Here is a 7,920-nt window from a genome sequence, read left to right as displayed (position 1 = left end):
TTAATTTGAACAAATTACTGAAAAAGTTATTTGAACTCAAAAACTTTTTGAACAAAAAAATATTTAAAGATTTCCTGGGTGTTATGGTAGAGTATGTTACAGATAAGTCCTTTATTTTATATATATATGTAATAGCTTAGACCCGCCTGCATACTAAGACTGGTGACATGATTATAACAATGAGCAGTATTGAGGTTCCTCTAATTACTGGAGCAATTATAGCATGTGTGCATGCCAGTAGAGCGTGTGTGTAAATTGGAAAAGGTCTGATTGTTGGTGTGTCAACTGCAGCTGTGTCCACATGGGCAGAGAGCCTGCACAGCTAATAAGCATGGAAGTCTAATTCATCCTCTGCTATAACATCAGCTCTCATGCCAAGCAAACCAAAAAGAAAAACATGTGGCTCTGACATGGCATGCAAAAACCAGGCAAGACCAACCACACACATCGCTATGAAACAGACTCAGAAATGTTTACTTTCACCTGAGGAGCAACAGGTGACACGCAAACACAAGGTATTTAGTATTATTAACTTACTATCTATTTTATGTTACATTCTAATCACTATTAAGCAATTCAGTAGTATCTTTTTTTAAATTTCACTCAGAAATTGCTTGTCAGTTTCACAAATATTTACAAAGGAACACATTCAGCTAAACATGAAACTCTGAAGTGGAAAAACTGAAAAAGTATATATATATTTATATAATTATTATTTTTTTTTTTGTTAACTGAACTCCAATAATATGTTGTATTAACAACTTCAATAAATAAATAAAGCGTATGCATTGGATACTTATTCAGAGTGTCTATAATCAATTCAAGTCTATAGAAAAAAGGACAAATTGAAATATAACGATATATAAATATATATTGTAAAAAACTAAAAAGCAATTGACTTGTGATTTTAGGCTGCTAGATTGCTAGATTAGATTAGATTTCTCTGCTTAAAATAAACAATACTACTTCTATTACTTTCCTTCTGTTTAGCTGCCTATACACACACACACACACACACACACACACACACACACACACACACACACACACAGTTATTTTAGGCTACTAGTAAAAATTGGTATGCTATTAGTGTAGCATTAATGAGAACTACAACTAGGAAGTAGTATTAGTACAGTAGGAAACATAGGAAACAGTTCAGGAAACCAATAGGAAGTAACATTACAATAGTATTGTTGGAATGGTTACAAGTTACTAAAATAAGTTTAATCTAATGAACTAGTGACCTTGAAAAAATTCTGTAAAATACTTTAAAATTGTGTGTGTGTGTGTGTGTGTGTGTGTGAGAATAATTAGATTATTACATTTATCTTAAAAAAACACACTAAAACTGTTTGCCATAGTTTTCCATGCTGAAATTGCCGTTCAGGTAAATAAATGGTGGGATGTCTTTAGTGACCGTGTCTGTAATGGTTTTCCCGCACAACACGGCTCAGCTGCGCCTGCAAGGACTGTCGCTTCAATAGACGGGGGTCAATGCAAACCTTGCGGGGACGAGCGAATACCAAATGAAGGAGAACAGAGAGGCTGCGTGAGGGGGAGGGGCTCCTTAGTGCGCACGTCACTTTGCGAACATTTAGGTTTCGCACGTAAATAACGTAAAGTTCTCGTCACGAACGTTCCACTCAAGCTTTAAACTCCATGTCTTAAGGAGAGACAAGCGTGAACTACGCTGAGATTTGGGAAGGAATCTTTATTGTTCAGATCCCTCCTCCTTCTTGGGAAGTGGAAGGACCCGAGGAGTTCCTCGCAAAAGGGAGAATTGTTCCAGGACTCAGTCATCCAAAAACGTCCTTTCAATGCAAGAACTTGGGGAGCCGAAAAAAATGTCGGTGCTGCTGCAACAGTAAATTACTGAAGCAGTAGCGGTTTGCGGGGAAAAGAAGGAGAGGAATTGCCGTTTTCTTGGATTAAATAGCGAGAAACATTGCTGGAAAAAGTCGACCAACTCCAAACTAACTTAGTGGATTCAACTCCAAACTACTGCACGTTTTTGGTAAGTCTCTCTCCTCCCCCCAAAACATCTCTTGTTTTTAGGAACCCCACCATACTATTCCAACAGCTTAGTCAAGTTTCCTTCACTTTTCATATTTCATACATTTTGCACTTTTGCGAATACTCACCCTATATGAATTATCGCGTGTTGTTAATCAAAGAAAGATGCCTTTTTATACTTTTTTGCGGGTGTTAGCTAACTAACGTAACGTTAGCTATTTAACATAGTTTCTACGTCCTCTTATCATATTCATGTAATAAATTCCCGACTCTCCGAAGTTACGTTTGTTGTTTTCTACTTTAAAAACGATTTAGTAGTCGTATTTATGACGGTATTACAATAAAAGAGAGCTAAATTCACTTTGGCTGCAGCTGTGATGTTAATATGTCCCTCTAATGCTAATCATAGGCAGAATTAAAATACCTCTGTATTTATAAGATTTATGAGATGTTTGTATTAATGACTCATTGTCAGAGTGTCAATAAATGTGTTATGAAGTATAAGATCATCTCTTAGAAGTATAACTGTTACCTGAACATTTTTGCATTGTTTTACAGGCCTCATTTAGCCATAGTAGTTGACATCACTGTGCTCGACAGAATTTTACATTTAAAGAAATCATGTATGTTTTTATATTTTGTCATTCTATTAACATTCTCACTTATGAATATATATATATTTTATCAGAACAATTTGTTTTATGTTGAGGAAACAAATTGGTAAAATTGTTGGTCATTAGGAAATTGTGCCCAAAATATCTTTATACTGTTTTGTTTGTAAACAATTACAAAGCAGTGTTGTAGCACTTATAGAACAATATTTGTAAACTTTTTAGGTTATCTAGTTTCACTTCACTGGGCCTAAATAGAGATTTTTATAGATATTCACACATTTTCTTCTTAATCAGTTATTATTTTGTCTGTTAGACATAGCTAACTGTTAGGAAAAAAAAATACATTTGTGACTTTATCGCAAAGCAGCATAATATAATGGATAATAAATAAATTGCAATCAGTAAATATAATGGAAATAATAATAATTAACAAAATCTTCATAATGCATATTGTTTTATTGCTGTAGTCTAATGATTTAGTTATTATTATTATTATAAAAAATATCAAAATAGTTCATGAAAATGTTACTGTTGATCTGTAAGGTTTTTTTTTGCTCAGAAAGCCTTGCTGTACATGTGGAGACAAATCCAAACCTAACTGATGAACTACTAAAGATTTGATTTCTGACATTTCATTTGGATGTAAATGCTTATACAGTCCCGCATGGTTGTTATAGAGTTATAACAGAACAATACTGTTACAAAGCTGGTAATGAAGCTTATCTGGGCCCCCAAAATGTTAGCACCCAGGTGCTGCATTGTTCTCGAAAAAGAAAGAAAACAGGCCAACTAAGAGGAATGCTGGATGACCTTGCATTTGTTTTTAAACTAGTTGATAGATTTTTAAGAACCAGATCGCTCTGCTCAGATGCCAAGAATTCAATTTGAGGAAAAACTGTGGTAGCCGGTTTGTGCTCAAGATGATTGGTGGTCGGGTGGATCAAAGTTGTTCCATAATTGATTCCAGTCTGATTATCTTGTTGGCTTTCATAGTGCTCTGACCTTATTTGGTTATAATGCTGGGAAAGGCTATTAGCTATGCACAGATGGATGCACAGATTTCAGATGACATGCCCTCACTGCTCCGCATTCTTTCAGTGTAACAGGTATCCCATAGCGGAGCCAGAGAGGCCCATCTGCATCAGCATGGTAGAGATGTTAGGGATGTGACATATGTCTTTAAACGGTCTTGTTTTCATAGATAAATTGGCAACAAGGCTGTAGGCATCAGCATTATGAACTCATTTCTAGTGTGTGTGACCAAGTGAGAGCTGATTAGTCTTGTGGATGTAGAGGTTTTTTGTTGCCGCGGAGGTTTTTGGACCAGTTTATTGTTTTCTTAAAGGGTGTAACTTTTTTGTTCATTTGCAGAAGAAGGCTGCGTAATAAAAAAAACTCCTCTAGGATGGTTTTCATGTCTGTTTCAGCAGGTATGTTCATGCAGTCATAATAGCCTGGAGGCAACAATCTGCGGGTTTGTGGGTGTGTGTGTGCGGGTTAAAGATGCTCTCCAATCAGGATTATCTTCTCATAGTGGAATGCACGGTGTGTCAGTCTGCTATTACCAAACGTGCTCTGAATTATCCAAAGCTCAAAAGTATGTCAGCTGACAAGAGGCAATTTTTAACCCGCAGTGAATCATCTCAAGTATAAAGTCGCTGTTGGGGCCTCGAGGTCTGGTCGAGGTAATTTAGTTTTAGTGCTTTCTCCATTTCATTAGGCACACAATAACACCTGGACATCCAGGTGGCTGGTTGAGATTCTCACTTTTCATGTGTGGTTCCTCTTGGAATGGTTCACCCCAAAATTACATTTTTCTGAAAATTGACTCACCCTGAGCCCATCCAGGATGAGTTTGTAACTTTTTTGGAACAGATTTCAGAGAAATTTAGCATTACATCAGTGGATCCTCTGCAGTGAATGGGTGCCGTCAGAATGAGAGTCTGTTTTGGACTGCTGCTCAATCTGTGCATATTTATCTCCTGATTCAGATAAGACAATTTTTATTTATTTATTGGAGAAATCAATAATATGGACAGAGAACTTAGTTGCAAGCAATTGTTAGAAACTAAAAACGTAATGATTTATTTATTACAAACATACAGCTTTTTGCTTCGTAAGACATTACTCAGTGGAGTTGTGTGAATAAATTGTGGAGGGTTATTGTGATGTTTTTATCAGCTGTTTGAACTCTCATTCTAACGGCACCCATTCACTGCACAGGATCCATTGTTGATCTAGCGATGTAATGCAAAATATCTCCAAATCAGTTCTGACGAAGAGACAAGCTCATCTTGGATGCCTGAGAGGGTATTTTTGAATGATCTATTCCTTTAAGAGAATGTCGTCCATTTACTTTTACTCTAAAACCTGTGAAATACTTTGTAATGTATAACCTTCACTTCACCAGTCGTTGTGAACCCTGTATTATGTCATGCGTGTGTTTGACCCGAGTTGTCTCTGACATCAAGGAAACACACAAACATCGCAGCACATTGCTGTTTGTGTCAATGTGTCTGTTGCAAGGCGGTGAGATCATTGATAAATTCCAGACCCTGGTAAGTAAGCAGCGACTGTTTGCAGACAAACAGCTCAGTATGTGTAAAGCTGATATTTGTACAAAGATTAAGGATCGTTTGACAAGCACAGACTAATGGAGACATTCTCCACAAGACCATTCACACTCTCTCGATAACTCGTCTTTAGAGACCTATAGCTCACTGTCGGTCACACACATGCTCTGAAGCGTTCCCGCACACACACACACACACACACACACACACACACACACACACACACACACACACACACACACACACACACACACACACACACACACACACACACACACACACACACACACACACACACACACACTCCATTACTGTGTTCATTGTTTATCCAGGATAGATTATATGCCACTTTCATTTTCTGATCATTGGAATTTTACAAGTAAAATTTACACAAATATTTGCATCATAATCACTTGTTGAAGTTTTTTTCTCTCTCAAACATAAGGATGTTTTTAAACAAGCTGTATACTTTATGCTTCAAGGTTTTTTGGTTTGCAATATATACACTACTGTTCAAAAGTTTGGGATCTGTATGTTTTTTAATATTTTTAAAATAAGTCTCTAATGCTCACGAAAGCTGCATTTATTATTAGTATTTTTTTTTTTCAAAAATAAACTAAAAGCAGTATTAGTATAATTGTACAATTTTAAATAACTGTTTTCTGTTTTAAACTATTTTAAGGTATAATTTATTCCTGTGATGCAAAGCTGAATTTTCAGCATCATTACTCTAGTCTACAGTGTCACATTATCCTTCAGAAATCATTCTGACATGCTGATTTGATGCTGAAGAAACATTTCCTATTATTATCAATGTTAAAAACAGCTGTGCTAGTTAATATTTATTTATTTATTCATTTATGGGAGGACTTTTTGAATAAAAAGTAAAAAAAAAAAGCATTTACATGAATTGTCTCTGCCGTCACTTTTGATCAATTTAATGTGTCATTGCTGAATAAAAGTATTAATTTCTTTTGAAAACAAAAATCGTACTCACCCCAAACTTTTAAACGGTGGTGTATATGATTTTGTAAACACCTGTCCTTCAGCACAGCAGTTTTGTTTTGAAATAGGTAGGAAGTTTTCTTCATCTTTGTGGCTTTTGGACACCATGGCATTTTTAAAAGCCAAAGGCTACTGTATTGTTTTGCAGTTTAGGGTTTGTTTATTATGTGGTTGGTGTTGCTTTTGATGTGTCTGCAAACTGTGTGGTCATGGATGTTGCAGGTGTTTACAGTTGACAAGGGCTTCCTCTGCCAAAACCAGACCTTTGGCTCTGAAAGACCCAGTCATTTAGCTTTAACTATACTAAACCTGTCTTTAAAAAATACTTTTTAGACACTTTTCAGCATTAATGTCCTAATTTCTTTGCTGTTTTGTTTTGCTTGTATCAGTGCTGTTTACAGCCATTTATTCAGGCAACAGGGCATTACTGCATGAGTGCAATATAAACAGTTTTATTATGTTTTATTTTTATTATATATTTTAATTTCCTTCCCCTTCCTGACATTTTTCCAGTCTATGCTGGCGAGCACACAGGCAGTCTTAGCTCACTGAGTTCCTGTTGAATAATGTGGAGAAATTGCTTTAGATTTATAATTGGTTCCATTCACGATGATGGAAAAGCTGGCAGAGCAGCAGGGGCCCCTCCATCCTTCCCTCTCTCCACTCATCTGCACAGCTATAAGCTCTGTGTGGTTTTACAAGAAAATATGTTCAGTATAAATATCTTTTCTTTATTTTGTAATGAACACAATGGCTGCATGTGTCTGAGAGCTCGAAACATTTGTCTTCCATTGTGAAGTTTTTTCATGATTTGAAAAGTGTTTTGTTCAGATATTTGAGCACATTGTTGTTTGATCCGTATTCAAGCAGTTGGTTCTGAGACTGAAATTGATTATTTCTTTAAATTAGAGCAGTATATGGGTCCTTGTGAGAATGCAAATGCCTATTGTAATGGATTTTTGGTGAACTGAACCTCTTATAATACTTGCCTTGGTGGAGAGCAGCACAAAAACAGATTCAGTCTAATCCTAACTGACAGTTCCCATCGGCTGGCCAAACGGAGGTATGCAGTCATGTGACCATCCTGCTCAAAATGCCCAAACTCAATAATTAGCGTGTGCTAGTTAATGCTGCCTTGTTATATGAATTATGCAAATATGGGGCTGCTCAATTGATCAGAGCCCCTGGACTTGGCTCAATCTTTTGCTCGTTAATCCATTTCCAGCATGGGAACGACTGTTTGAACAAATGTTTTTTGGGAAATTGTGGGAGTCTAGGCAGCACTGGAAAAGATTGTGCTTTTCTTACACCTGCTAATCTGTTTTGAGAGCCATGAGAACGTTCCAGAGGATTAAATGATAGTGAAGAGCCCTGAAGGTAAAGTCATGGTTATGGCAGCAGGTGAACTATGCCCAGAGTTTAGTCTGGGTGATATATTGTATATTCATTATGATTTTGCTGGGGATGTACAATGAAGCAATACTTTAAATAGTAAAATGATTTTATTGCCCATTTTATTTGGCTTAAAGAGCAAGTCGTTAGATTAGTTTCACAATTTTTCTGTGTCTTATGATTTTTCAGTTGTGCCCCTGATTTAAACTTCAGTTGATATTGATTCAAGTTTGATTTTCTTTTTTCTGTGAATCAAATGGTTCAATAAATCAGTTAAAAACTCATTTATCTATTTACCGTACATCATAAATAAGAAATGATCA

The 7,920-nt window shown here is 36.2% G+C and overlaps 1 protein-coding gene across 1 annotated transcript in view; it reads left to right on the top strand.

The window, feature by feature from the left end:
- Nucleotides 1-1,624: 1,624 nt before the first annotated feature.
- The window catches only part of LOC132123950 (brother of CDO-like), a 29,462-nt gene continuing 23,166 nt past the window's right edge, over nt 1,625-7,920 (top strand). Inside the window, exon 1 of the mRNA XM_059534641.1 lies at nt 1,625-2,014. The gene's annotated coding sequence lies outside the window, so the exon portion shown is untranslated. The remainder of the gene's footprint in view (nt 2,015-7,920) is intronic.

The sequence above is a fragment of the Carassius carassius genome, chromosome 42 (assembly GCF_963082965.1).
Source record: "Carassius carassius chromosome 42, fCarCar2.1, whole genome shotgun sequence".
NCBI classification, from domain to species: Eukaryota; Metazoa; Chordata; class Actinopteri; order Cypriniformes; family Cyprinidae; genus Carassius; species Carassius carassius.
This window is presented reverse-complemented; position numbering and strand designations above follow the sequence as displayed.